General features: G+C 47.7%; 29 non-coding genes across 29 annotated transcripts; all 29 read right to left on the bottom strand.

Moving 5' to 3' along the window:
• Positions 1-125: 125 nt before the first annotated feature.
• Positions 126-244, bottom strand: LOC136215181 (5S ribosomal RNA). The gene has a single exon (XR_010682228.1). It is a non-coding gene; the product is annotated as a 5S ribosomal RNA (ribosomal RNA).
• Positions 245-427: 183 nt separating this feature from the next.
• On the bottom strand, positions 428-546 carry LOC136214617 (5S ribosomal RNA). Its single transcript, XR_010681698.1, has one exon. It is a non-coding gene; the product is annotated as a 5S ribosomal RNA (ribosomal RNA).
• A 183-nt stretch (positions 547-729) lies between these two features.
• On the bottom strand, positions 730-848 carry LOC136215394 (5S ribosomal RNA). Its single transcript, XR_010682437.1, has one exon. It is a non-coding gene; the product is annotated as a 5S ribosomal RNA (ribosomal RNA).
• A 260-nt stretch (positions 849-1,108) lies between these two features.
• LOC136213763 (5S ribosomal RNA) lies at positions 1,109-1,227 on the bottom strand. Its single transcript, XR_010680868.1, has one exon. It is a non-coding gene; the product is annotated as a 5S ribosomal RNA (ribosomal RNA).
• A 183-nt stretch (positions 1,228-1,410) lies between these two features.
• On the bottom strand, positions 1,411-1,529 carry LOC136213437 (5S ribosomal RNA). The gene has a single exon (XR_010680549.1). It is a non-coding gene; the product is annotated as a 5S ribosomal RNA (ribosomal RNA).
• A 262-nt stretch (positions 1,530-1,791) lies between these two features.
• On the bottom strand, positions 1,792-1,910 carry LOC136215439 (5S ribosomal RNA). Its single transcript, XR_010682480.1, has one exon. It is a non-coding gene; the product is annotated as a 5S ribosomal RNA (ribosomal RNA).
• Positions 1,911-2,093: 183 nt separating this feature from the next.
• Positions 2,094-2,212, bottom strand: LOC136215393 (5S ribosomal RNA). The gene has a single exon (XR_010682436.1). It is a non-coding gene; the product is annotated as a 5S ribosomal RNA (ribosomal RNA).
• Positions 2,213-2,472: 260 nt separating this feature from the next.
• On the bottom strand, positions 2,473-2,591 carry LOC136214934 (5S ribosomal RNA). The gene has a single exon (XR_010681996.1). It is a non-coding gene; the product is annotated as a 5S ribosomal RNA (ribosomal RNA).
• A 261-nt stretch (positions 2,592-2,852) lies between these two features.
• On the bottom strand, positions 2,853-2,971 carry LOC136214402 (5S ribosomal RNA). The gene has a single exon (XR_010681488.1). It is a non-coding gene; the product is annotated as a 5S ribosomal RNA (ribosomal RNA).
• A 183-nt stretch (positions 2,972-3,154) lies between these two features.
• Positions 3,155-3,273, bottom strand: LOC136215392 (5S ribosomal RNA). The gene has a single exon (XR_010682435.1). It is a non-coding gene; the product is annotated as a 5S ribosomal RNA (ribosomal RNA).
• Positions 3,274-3,533: 260 nt separating this feature from the next.
• Positions 3,534-3,652, bottom strand: LOC136215613 (5S ribosomal RNA). Its single transcript, XR_010682649.1, has one exon. It is a non-coding gene; the product is annotated as a 5S ribosomal RNA (ribosomal RNA).
• A 182-nt stretch (positions 3,653-3,834) lies between these two features.
• On the bottom strand, positions 3,835-3,953 carry LOC136213586 (5S ribosomal RNA). Its single transcript, XR_010680688.1, has one exon. It is a non-coding gene; the product is annotated as a 5S ribosomal RNA (ribosomal RNA).
• Positions 3,954-4,136: 183 nt separating this feature from the next.
• On the bottom strand, positions 4,137-4,255 carry LOC136213436 (5S ribosomal RNA). Its single transcript, XR_010680548.1, has one exon. It is a non-coding gene; the product is annotated as a 5S ribosomal RNA (ribosomal RNA).
• Positions 4,256-4,515: 260 nt separating this feature from the next.
• LOC136214933 (5S ribosomal RNA) lies at positions 4,516-4,634 on the bottom strand. The gene has a single exon (XR_010681995.1). It is a non-coding gene; the product is annotated as a 5S ribosomal RNA (ribosomal RNA).
• Positions 4,635-4,894: 260 nt separating this feature from the next.
• Positions 4,895-5,013, bottom strand: LOC136214401 (5S ribosomal RNA). The gene has a single exon (XR_010681487.1). It is a non-coding gene; the product is annotated as a 5S ribosomal RNA (ribosomal RNA).
• A 183-nt stretch (positions 5,014-5,196) lies between these two features.
• LOC136215391 (5S ribosomal RNA) lies at positions 5,197-5,315 on the bottom strand. Its single transcript, XR_010682434.1, has one exon. It is a non-coding gene; the product is annotated as a 5S ribosomal RNA (ribosomal RNA).
• A 260-nt stretch (positions 5,316-5,575) lies between these two features.
• Positions 5,576-5,694, bottom strand: LOC136215721 (5S ribosomal RNA). The gene has a single exon (XR_010682753.1). It is a non-coding gene; the product is annotated as a 5S ribosomal RNA (ribosomal RNA).
• A 183-nt stretch (positions 5,695-5,877) lies between these two features.
• On the bottom strand, positions 5,878-5,996 carry LOC136213584 (5S ribosomal RNA). The gene has a single exon (XR_010680686.1). It is a non-coding gene; the product is annotated as a 5S ribosomal RNA (ribosomal RNA).
• A 184-nt stretch (positions 5,997-6,180) lies between these two features.
• Positions 6,181-6,299, bottom strand: LOC136213435 (5S ribosomal RNA). Its single transcript, XR_010680547.1, has one exon. It is a non-coding gene; the product is annotated as a 5S ribosomal RNA (ribosomal RNA).
• A 183-nt stretch (positions 6,300-6,482) lies between these two features.
• Positions 6,483-6,601, bottom strand: LOC136215390 (5S ribosomal RNA). Its single transcript, XR_010682433.1, has one exon. It is a non-coding gene; the product is annotated as a 5S ribosomal RNA (ribosomal RNA).
• A 181-nt stretch (positions 6,602-6,782) lies between these two features.
• LOC136213762 (5S ribosomal RNA) lies at positions 6,783-6,901 on the bottom strand. The gene has a single exon (XR_010680867.1). It is a non-coding gene; the product is annotated as a 5S ribosomal RNA (ribosomal RNA).
• Positions 6,902-7,084: 183 nt separating this feature from the next.
• On the bottom strand, positions 7,085-7,203 carry LOC136213434 (5S ribosomal RNA). The gene has a single exon (XR_010680546.1). It is a non-coding gene; the product is annotated as a 5S ribosomal RNA (ribosomal RNA).
• Positions 7,204-7,463: 260 nt separating this feature from the next.
• Positions 7,464-7,582, bottom strand: LOC136215389 (5S ribosomal RNA). The gene has a single exon (XR_010682432.1). It is a non-coding gene; the product is annotated as a 5S ribosomal RNA (ribosomal RNA).
• A 260-nt stretch (positions 7,583-7,842) lies between these two features.
• LOC136215720 (5S ribosomal RNA) lies at positions 7,843-7,961 on the bottom strand. The gene has a single exon (XR_010682752.1). It is a non-coding gene; the product is annotated as a 5S ribosomal RNA (ribosomal RNA).
• Positions 7,962-8,144: 183 nt separating this feature from the next.
• On the bottom strand, positions 8,145-8,263 carry LOC136213583 (5S ribosomal RNA). Its single transcript, XR_010680685.1, has one exon. It is a non-coding gene; the product is annotated as a 5S ribosomal RNA (ribosomal RNA).
• Positions 8,264-8,447: 184 nt separating this feature from the next.
• On the bottom strand, positions 8,448-8,566 carry LOC136213433 (5S ribosomal RNA). The gene has a single exon (XR_010680545.1). It is a non-coding gene; the product is annotated as a 5S ribosomal RNA (ribosomal RNA).
• A 183-nt stretch (positions 8,567-8,749) lies between these two features.
• Positions 8,750-8,868, bottom strand: LOC136215388 (5S ribosomal RNA). The gene has a single exon (XR_010682430.1). It is a non-coding gene; the product is annotated as a 5S ribosomal RNA (ribosomal RNA).
• Positions 8,869-9,049: 181 nt separating this feature from the next.
• LOC136213760 (5S ribosomal RNA) lies at positions 9,050-9,168 on the bottom strand. The gene has a single exon (XR_010680865.1). It is a non-coding gene; the product is annotated as a 5S ribosomal RNA (ribosomal RNA).
• A 183-nt stretch (positions 9,169-9,351) lies between these two features.
• LOC136213432 (5S ribosomal RNA) lies at positions 9,352-9,470 on the bottom strand. The gene has a single exon (XR_010680544.1). It is a non-coding gene; the product is annotated as a 5S ribosomal RNA (ribosomal RNA).
• Positions 9,471-9,637: the final 167 nt, after the last annotated feature.

Genomic DNA, 9,637 nt, shown 5'->3' with positions numbered 1-9,637 from the left:
GAAAAAAAAAATTAAATAATTAAAAAATGCACGTTGCAAAAAAGTTTGGGCCCGCCTCGAAAACGTGCACGCCATGGTGAAAAAAAAATTAAATAATTAAAAAATGCACATTGCAAAAAAGTTTGGGGGTGCAACGCGAGGACTTCCCAAGAGGTCACCCATCTTAGTACTACTCTCGCCCAAGGACGTTTGACTTCGGAGTTCTGATGGGATCCGGTGCATTAGTGCTGGTATGATCGCACCCGTCATCCCATGCAAAAACTAAGCATATATTCCATACTGGGCGCCCCTTTCTCCCGTATGCTCATCCTTCACGTGCATGCACAAGCCCCCGGACCCCAAACACTGACCCCCGCCTCGAAAACGTGCACGCCATGGTGAAAAAAAAAATTAAATAATTAAAAAATGCACGTTGCAAAAAAGTTTGGGGGTGCAACACGAGGACTTCCCAAGAGGTCACCCATCTTAGTACTACTCTCGCCCAAGTACGTTTAACTTCGGAGTTCTGATGGGATCCGGTGCATTAGTGCTGGTATGATCGCAACCGTCATCCCATGCAAAAACTAAGCATATATTCCATACTGGGCGCCCCTTTCTCCCGTATGCTCATCCTTCACGTGCATGCACAAGCCCCCGGACCCCAAACACTGACCCCCGCCTCGTAAACGTGCACGCCATGGTGAAAAAAAAAATTAAATAATTAAAAAATGCACGTTGCAAAAAAGTTTGGGGGTGCAACACGAGGACTTCCCAAGAGGTCACACATCTTAGTACTACTCTCGCCCAAGCACGTTTAACTTCGGAGTTCTGATGGGATCCGGTGCATTAGTGCTGGTATGATGGCACCCGTCATCCCATGCAAAAACTAAGCATATATTCCATACTGGGCGCCCCTTTCTCCCGTATGCTCATCCTTCACGTGCATGCACAAGCCCCCGGACCCCAAACACTGACCCCCGCCTCGAAAACGTGCACGCCATGGTGAAAAAAAAAATTAAATAATTAAAAAATGCACGTTGCAAAAAAGTTTGGGCCCGCCTCGAAAACGTGCACGCCATGGTGAAAAAAAAATTAAATAATTAAAAAATGCACATTGCAAAAAAGTTTGGGGGTGCAACGCGAGGACTTCCCAAGAGGTCACCCATCTTAGTACTACTCTCGCCCAAGCACGTTTGACTTCGGAGTTCTGATGGGATCCGGTGCATTAGTGCTGGTATGATCGCACCCGTCATCCCATGCAAAAACTAAGCATATATTCCATACTGGGCGCCCCTTTCTCCCGTATGCTCATCCTTCACGTGCATGCACAAGCCCCCGGACCCCAAACACTGACCCCCGCCTCGAAAACGTGCACGCCATGGTGAAAAAAAAAATTAAATAATTAAAAAATGCACGTTGCAAAAAAGTTTGGGGGTGCAACACGAGGACTTCCCAAGAGGTCACCCATCTTAGTACTACTCTCGCCCAAGTACGTTTAACTTCGGAGTTCTGATGGGATCCGGTGCATTAGTGCTGGTATGATCGCACCCGTCATCCCATGCAAAAACTAAGCATATATTCCATACTGGGCGCCCCTTTCTCCCGTATGCTCATCCTTCACGTGCATGCACAAGCCCCCGGACCCCAAACACTGGCCCCCGCCTCGAAAACTTGCACGCCATGGTGAAAAAAAAAACATTAAATAATTAAAAAATGCACGTTGCAAAAAAGTTTGGGCCCGCCTCGAAAACGTGCACGCCATGGTGAAAAAAAAATTAAATAATTAAAAAATGCACGTTGCAAAAAAGTTTGGGGGTGCAACACGAGGACTTCCCAAGAGGTCACCCATCTTAGAACTACTCTCGCCCAAGCACGTTTAACTTCGGAGATCTGATGGGATCCGGTGCATTAGTGCTAGTATGATCGCAACCGTCATCCCATGCAAAAACTAAGCATATATTCCATACTGGGCGCCCCTTTCTCCCGTATGCTCATCCTTCACGTGCATGCACAAGCCCCCGGACCCCAAACACTGACCCCCGCCTCGTAAACGTGCACGCCATGGTGAAAAAAAAAATTAAATAATTAAAAAATGCACGTTGCAAAAAAGTTTGGGGGTGCAACACGAGGACTTCCCAAGAGGTCACACATCTTAGTACTACTCTCGCCCAAGCACGTTTAACTTCGGAGTTCTGATGGGATCCGGTGCATTAGTGCTGGTATGATGGCACCCGTCATCCCATGCAAAAACTAAGCATATATTCCATACTGGGCGCCCCTTTCTCCCGTATGCTCATCCTTCACGTGCATGCACAAGCCCCCGGACCCCAAACACTGACCCCCGCCTCGAAAACGTGCACGCCATGGTGAAAAAAAAAATTAAATAATTAAAAAATGCACGTTGCAAAAAAGTTTGGGCCCGCCTCGAAAACGTGCACGCCATGGTGAAAAAAAAATTAAATAATTAAAAAATGCACGTTGCAAAAAAGTTTGGGGGTGCAACGCGAGGACTTCCCAAGAGGTCACCCATCTTAGTACTACTCTCGCCCAAGCATGTTTGACTTCGGAGTTCTGATGGGATCCGGTGCATTAGTGCTGGTATGATCGCACCCGTCATCCCATGCAAAAACTAAGCATATATTCCAAACTGGGCGCCCCTTTCTCCCGTATGCTCATCCTTCACGTGCATGCACAAGCCCCCGGACCCCAAACACTGGCCCCCGCCTCGAAAACGTGCACGCCATGGTGAAAAAAAAAAATTAAATAATTAAAAAATGCACTTTGCAAAAAAGTTTGGGCCCGCCTCGAAAACGTGCACGCCATGGTGAAAAAAAAATTAAATAATTAAAAAATGCACGTTGCAAAAAAGTTTGGGGGTGCAACACGAGGACTTCCCAAGAGGTCACCCATCTTAGTACTACTCTCACCCAAGCACGTTTAACTTCGGAGTTCTGATGGGATCCGGTGCATTAGTGCTGGTATGATCGCAACCGTCATCCCATGCAAAAACTAAGCATATATTCCATACTGGGCGCCCCTTTCTCCCGTATGCTCATCCTTCACGTGCATGCACAAGCCCCCGGGCCCCAAACACTGACCCCCGCCTCGTAAACGTGCACGCCATGGTGAAAAAAAAAATTAAATAATTAAAAAATGCACGTTGCAAAAAAGTTTGGGGGTGCAACACGAGGACTTCCCAAGAGGTCACACATCTTAGTACTACTCTCGCCCAAGCACGTTTAACTTCGGAGTTCTGATGGGATCCGGTGCATTAGTGCTGGTATGATGGCACCCGTCATCCCATGCAAAAACTAAGCATATATTCCATACTGGGCGCCCCTTTCTCCCGTATGCTCATCCTTCACGTGCATGCACAAGCCCCCGGACCCCAAACACTGACCCCCGCCTCGAAAACGTGCACGCCATGGTGAAAAAAAAAATTAAATAATTAAAAAATGCACGTTGCAAAAAAGTTTGGGCCCGCCTCGAAAACGTGCACGCCATGGTGAAAAAAAAATTAAATAATTAAAAAATGCACGTTGCAAAAAAGTTTGGAGGTGCAACGCGAGGACTTCCCAAGAGGTCACCCATCTTAGTACTACTCTCGCCCAAGCATGTTTGACTTCGGAGTTCTGATGGGATCTGGTGCATTAGTGCTGGTATGATCGCACCCGTCATCCCATGCAAAAACTAAGCATATATTCCATACTGGGCGCCCCTTTCTCCCGTATGCTCATCCTTCACGTGCATGCACAAGCCCCCGGACCCCAAACACTGACCCCCGCCTCGAAAACGTTCACGCCATGGTGAAAAAAAAATTAAATAATTAAAAAATGCACGTTGCAAAAAAGTTTGGGGGTGCAACACGAGGACTTCCCAAGAGGTCACCCATCTTAGTACTACTCTCGCCCAAGCACTTTTAACTTCGGAGTTCTGATGGGATCCGGTGCATTAGTGCTGGTATGATGGCACCCATCATCCCATGCAAAAACTAAGCATATATTCCATACTGGGCGCCCCTTTCTCCCGTATGCTCATCCTTCACGTGCATGCACAAGCCCCCGGACCCCAAACACTGACCCCCGCCTCGAAAACGTGCACGCCATGGTGAAAAAAAAAATTAAATAATTAAAAAATGCACGTTGCAAAAAAGTTTGGGGGTGCAACACGAGGACTTCCCAAGAGGTCACCCATCTTAGTACTACTCTCGCCCAAGTACGTTTAACTTCGGAGTTCTGATGGGATCCGGTGCATTAGTGCTGGTATGATCGCACCCGTCATCCCATGCAAAAACTAAGCATATATTCCATACTGGGCGCCCCTTTCTCCCGTATGCTCATCCTTCACGTGCATGCACAAGCCCCCGGACCCCAAACACTGACCCCCGCCTCGAAAACGTGCACGCCATGGTGAAAAAAAAAATTAAATAATTAAAAAATGCACGTTGCAAAAAAGTTTGGGCCCGCCTCGAAAACGTGCACGCCATGGTGAAAAAAAAATTAAATAATTAAAAAATGCACGTTGCAAAAAAGTTTGGGGGTGCAACGCGAGGACTTCCCAAGAGGTCACCCATCTTAGTACTACTCTCGCCCAAGCATGTTTGACTTCGGAGTTCTGATGGGATCCGGTGCATTAGTGCTGGTATGATCGCACCCGTCATCCCATGCAAAAACTAAGCATATATTCCATACTGGGCGCCCCTTTCTCCCGTATGCTCATCCTTCACGTGCATGCACAAGCCCCCGGACCCCAAACACTGGCCCCCGCCTCGAAAACGTGCACGCCATGGTGAAAAAAAAAATTAAATAATTAAAAAATGCACGTTGCAAAAAAGTTTGGGCCCGCCTCGAAAACGTGCACGCCATGGTGAAAAAAAAATTAAATAATTAAAAAATGCACGTTGCAAATAAGTTTGGGGGTGCAACACGAGGACTTCCCAAGAGGTCACCCATCTTAGTACTACTCTCACCCAAGCACGTTTAACTTCGGAGTTCTGATGGGATCCGGTGCATTAGTGCTGGTATGATCGCAACCGTCATCCCATGCAAAAACTAAGCATATATTCCATACTGGGCGCCCCTTTCTCCCGTATGCTCATCCTTCACGTGCATGCACAAGCCCCCGGGCCCCAAACACTGACCCCCGCCTCGTAAACGTGCACGCCATGGTGAAAAAAAAAATTAAATAATTAAAAAATGCACGTTGCAAAAAAGTTTGGGGGTGCAACACGAGGACTTCCCAAGAGGTCACACATCTTAGTACTACTCTCGCCCAAGCACGTTTAACTTCGGAGTTCTGATGGGATCCGGTGCATTAGTGCTGGTATGATGGCACCCGTCATCCCATGCAAAAACTAAGCATATATTCCATACTGGGCGCCCCTTTCTCCCGTATGCTCATCCTTCACGTGCATGCACAAGCCCCCGGACCCCAAACACTGACCCCCGCCTCGAAAACGTGCACGCCATGGTGAAAAAAAAAATTAAATAATTAAAAAATGCACGTTGCAAAAAAGTTTGGGCCCGCCTCGAAAACGTGCACGCCATGGTGAAAAAAAAATTAAATAATTAAAAAATGCACGTTGCAAAAAAGTTTGGGGGTGCAACGCGAGGACTTCCCAAGAGGTCACCCATCTTAGTACTACTCTCGCCCAAGCATGTTTGACTTCGGAGTTCTGATGGGATCTGGTGCATTAGTGCTGGTATGATCGTACCCGTCATCCCATGCAAAAACTAAGCATATATTCCATACTGGGCGCCCCTTTCTCCCGTATGCTCATCCTTCACGTGCATGCACAAGCCCCCGGACCCCAAACACTGACCCCCGCCTCGAAAACGTTCACGCCATGGTGAAAAAAAAAATTAAATAATTAAAAAATGCACGTTGCAAAAAAGTTTGGGGGTGCAACACGAGGACTTCCCAAGAGGTCACCCATCTTAGTACTACTCTCGCCCAAGCACTTTTAACTTCGGAGTTCTGATGGGATCCGGTGCATTAGTGCTGGTATGATGGCACCCATCATCCCATGCAAAAACTAAGCATATATTCCATACTGGGCGCCCCTTTCTCCCGTATGCTCATCCTTCACGTGCATGCACAAGCCCCCGGACCCCAAACACTGACCCCCGCCTCGAAAACGTGCACGCCATGGTGAAAAAAAAAAATTAAATAATTAAAAAATGCACGTTGCAAAAAAGTTTGGGGGTGCAACACGAGGACTTCCCAAGAGGTCACCCATCTTAGTACTACTCTCGCCCAAGTACGTTTAACTTCGGAGTTCTGATGGGATCCGGTGCATTAGTGCTGGTATGATCGCACCCGTCATCCCATGCAAAAACTAAGCATATATTCCATACTGGGCGCCCCTTTCTCCCGTATGCTCATCCTTCACGTGCATGCACAAGCCCCCGGACCCCAAACACTGACCCCCGCCTCGTAAACGTGCACGCCATGGTGAAAAAAAAAATTAAATAATTAAAAAATGCACGTTGCAAAAAAGTTTGGGGGTGCAACACGAGGACTTCCCAAGAGGTCACACATCTTAGTACTACTCTCGCCCAAGCACGTTTAACTTCGGAGTTCTGATGGGATCCGGTGCATTAGTGCTGGTATGATGGCACCCGTCATCCCATGCAAAAACTAAGCATATATTCCATACTGGGCGCCCCTTTCTCCCGTATGCTCATCCTTCACGTGCATGCACAAGCCCCCGGACCCCAAACACTGACCCCCGCTTCGAAAACGTGCACGCCATGGTGAAAAAAAATTAAATAATTAAAAAATGCACGTTGCAAAAAAGTTTGGGGGTGCAACGCGAGGACTTCCCAAGAGGTCACCCATCTTAGTACTACTCTCGCCCAAGCACGTTTGACTTCGGAGTTCTGATGGGATCCGGTGCATTAGTGCTGGTATGATCGCACCCGTCATCCCATGCAAAAACTAAGCATATATTCCATACTGGGCGCCCCTTTCTCCCGTATGCTCATCCTTCACGTGCATGCACAAGCCCCCGGACCCCAAACACTGACCCCCGCCTCGAAAACGTGCACGCCATGGTGAAAAAAAAAATTAAATAATTAAAAAATGCACGTTGCAAAAAAGTTTGGGGGTGCAACACGAGGACTTCCCAAGAGGTCACCCATCTTAGTACTACTCTCGCCCAAGTACGTTTAACTTCGGAGTTCTGATGGGATCCGGTGCATTAGTGCTGGTATGATCGCACCCGTCATCCCATGCAAAAACTAAGCATATATTCCATACTGGGCGCCCCTTTCTCCCGTATGCTCATCCTTCACGTGCATGCACAAGCCCCCGGACCCCAAACACTGGCCCCCGCCTCGAAAACGTGCACGCCATGGTGAAAAAAAAAATTAAATAATTAAAAAATGCACGTTGCAAAAAAGTTTGGGCCCGCCTCGAAAACGTGCACGCCATGGTGAAAAAAAAATTAAATAATTAAAAAATGCACGTTGCAAAAAAGTTTGGGGGTGCAACACGAGGACTTCCCAAGAGGTCACACATCTTAGTACTACTCTCGCCCAAGCACGTTTAACTTCGGAGTTCTGATGGGATCCGGTGCATTAGTGCTGGTATGATGGCACCCGTCATCCCATGCAAAAACTAAGCATATATTCCATACTGGGCGCCCCTTTCTCCCGTATGCTCATCCTTCACGTGCATGCACAAGCCCCCGGACCCCAAACACTGACCCCCGCCTCGAAAACGTGCACGCCATGGTGAAAAAAAAAATTAAATAATTAAAAAATGCACGTTGCAAAAAAGTTTGGGCCCGCCTCGAAAACGTGCACGCCATGGTGAAAAAAAAATTAAATAATTAAAAAATGCACGTTGCAAAAAAGTTTGGGGGTGCAACGCGAGGACTTCCCAAGAGGTCACCCATCTTAGTACTACTCTCGCCCAAGCATGTTTGACTTCGGAGTTCTGATGGGATCTGGTGCATTAGTGCTGGTATGATCGTACCCGTCATCCCATGCAAAAACTAAGCATATATTCCATACTGGGCGCCCCTTTCTCCCGTATGCTCATCCTTCACGTGCATGCACAAGCCCCCGGACCCCAAACACTGACCCCCGCCTCGAAAACGTTCACGCCATGGTGAAAAAAAAAATTAAATAATTAAAAAATGCACGTTGCAAAAAAGTTTGGGGGTGCAACACGAGGACTTCCCAAGAGGTCACCCATCTTAGTACTACTCTCGCCCAAGCACTTTTAACTTCGGAGTTCTGATGGGATCCGGTGCATTAGTGCTGGTATGATGGCACCCATCATCCCATGCAAAAACTAAGCATATATTCCATACTGGGCGCCCCTTTCTCCCGTATGCTCATCCTTCACGTGCATGCACAAGCCCCCGGACCCCAAACACTGACCCCCGCCTCGAAAACGTGCACGCCATGGTGAAAAAAAAAAATTAAATAATTAAAAAATGCACGTTGCAAAAAAGTTTGGGGGTGCAACACGAGGACTTCCCAAGAGGTCACCCATCTTAGTACTACTCTCGCCCAAGTACGTTTAACTTCGGAGTTCTGATGGGATCCGGTGCATTAGTGCTGGTATGATCGCACCCGTCATCCCATGCAAAAACTAAGCATATATTCCATACTGGGCGCCCCTTTCTCCCGTATGCTCATCCTTCACGTGCATGCACAAGCCCCCGGACCCCAAACACTGACCCCCGCCTCGTAAACGTGCACGCCATGGTGAAAAAAAAAATTAAATAATTAAAAAATGCACGTTGCAAAAAAGTTTGGGGGTGCAACACGAGGACTTCCCAAGAGGTCACACATCTTAGTACTACTCTCGCCCAAGCACGTTTAACTTCGGAGTTCTGATGGGATCCGGTGCATTAGTGCTGGTATGATGGCACCCGTCATCCCATGCAAAAACTAAGCATATATTCCATACTGGGCGCCCCTTTCTCCCGTATGCTCATCCTTCACGTGCATGCACAAGCCCCCGGACCCCAAACACTGACCCCCGCTTCGAAAACGTGCACGCCATGGTGAAAAAAAATTAAATAATTAAAAAATGCACGTTGCAAAAAAGTTTGGGGGTGCAACGCGAGGACTTCCCAAGAGGTCACCCATCTTAGTACTACTCTCGCCCAAGCACGTTTGACTTCGGAGTTCTGATGGGATCCGGTGCATTAGTGCTGGTATGATCGCACCCGTCATCCCATGCAAAAACTAAGCATATATTCCATACTGGGCGCCCCTTTCTCCCGTATGCTCATCCTTCACGTGCATGCACAAGCCCCCGGACCCCAAACACTGACCCCCGCCTCGAAAACGTGCACGCCATGGTGAAAAAAAAAATTAAATAATTAAAAAATGCACGTTGCAAAAAAGTTTGGGGGTGCAACACGAGGACTTCCCAAGAGGTCACCCATCTTAGTACTACTCTCGCCCAAGTACGTTTAACTTCGGAGTTCTGATGGGATCCGGTGCATTAGTGCTGGTATGATCGCACCCGTCATCCCATGCAAAAACTAAGCATATATTCCATACTGGGCGCCCCTTTCTCCCGTATGCTCATCCTTCACGTGCATGCACAAGCCCCCGGACCCCAAACACTGGCCCCCGCCTCGAAAACGTGCACGCCATGGTGAAAAAAAAAATTAAATAATTAAAAAATGCAC

Source organism: Euphorbia lathyris, chromosome 1 (genome assembly GCF_963576675.1).
Source record: "Euphorbia lathyris chromosome 1, ddEupLath1.1, whole genome shotgun sequence".
Lineage (NCBI taxonomy): Eukaryota > Viridiplantae > Streptophyta > Magnoliopsida > Malpighiales > Euphorbiaceae > Euphorbia > Euphorbia lathyris.
The sequence above is the reverse complement of the archived record's forward strand: the minus strand, read 5'-3'. Positions and strand labels throughout refer to the sequence as shown.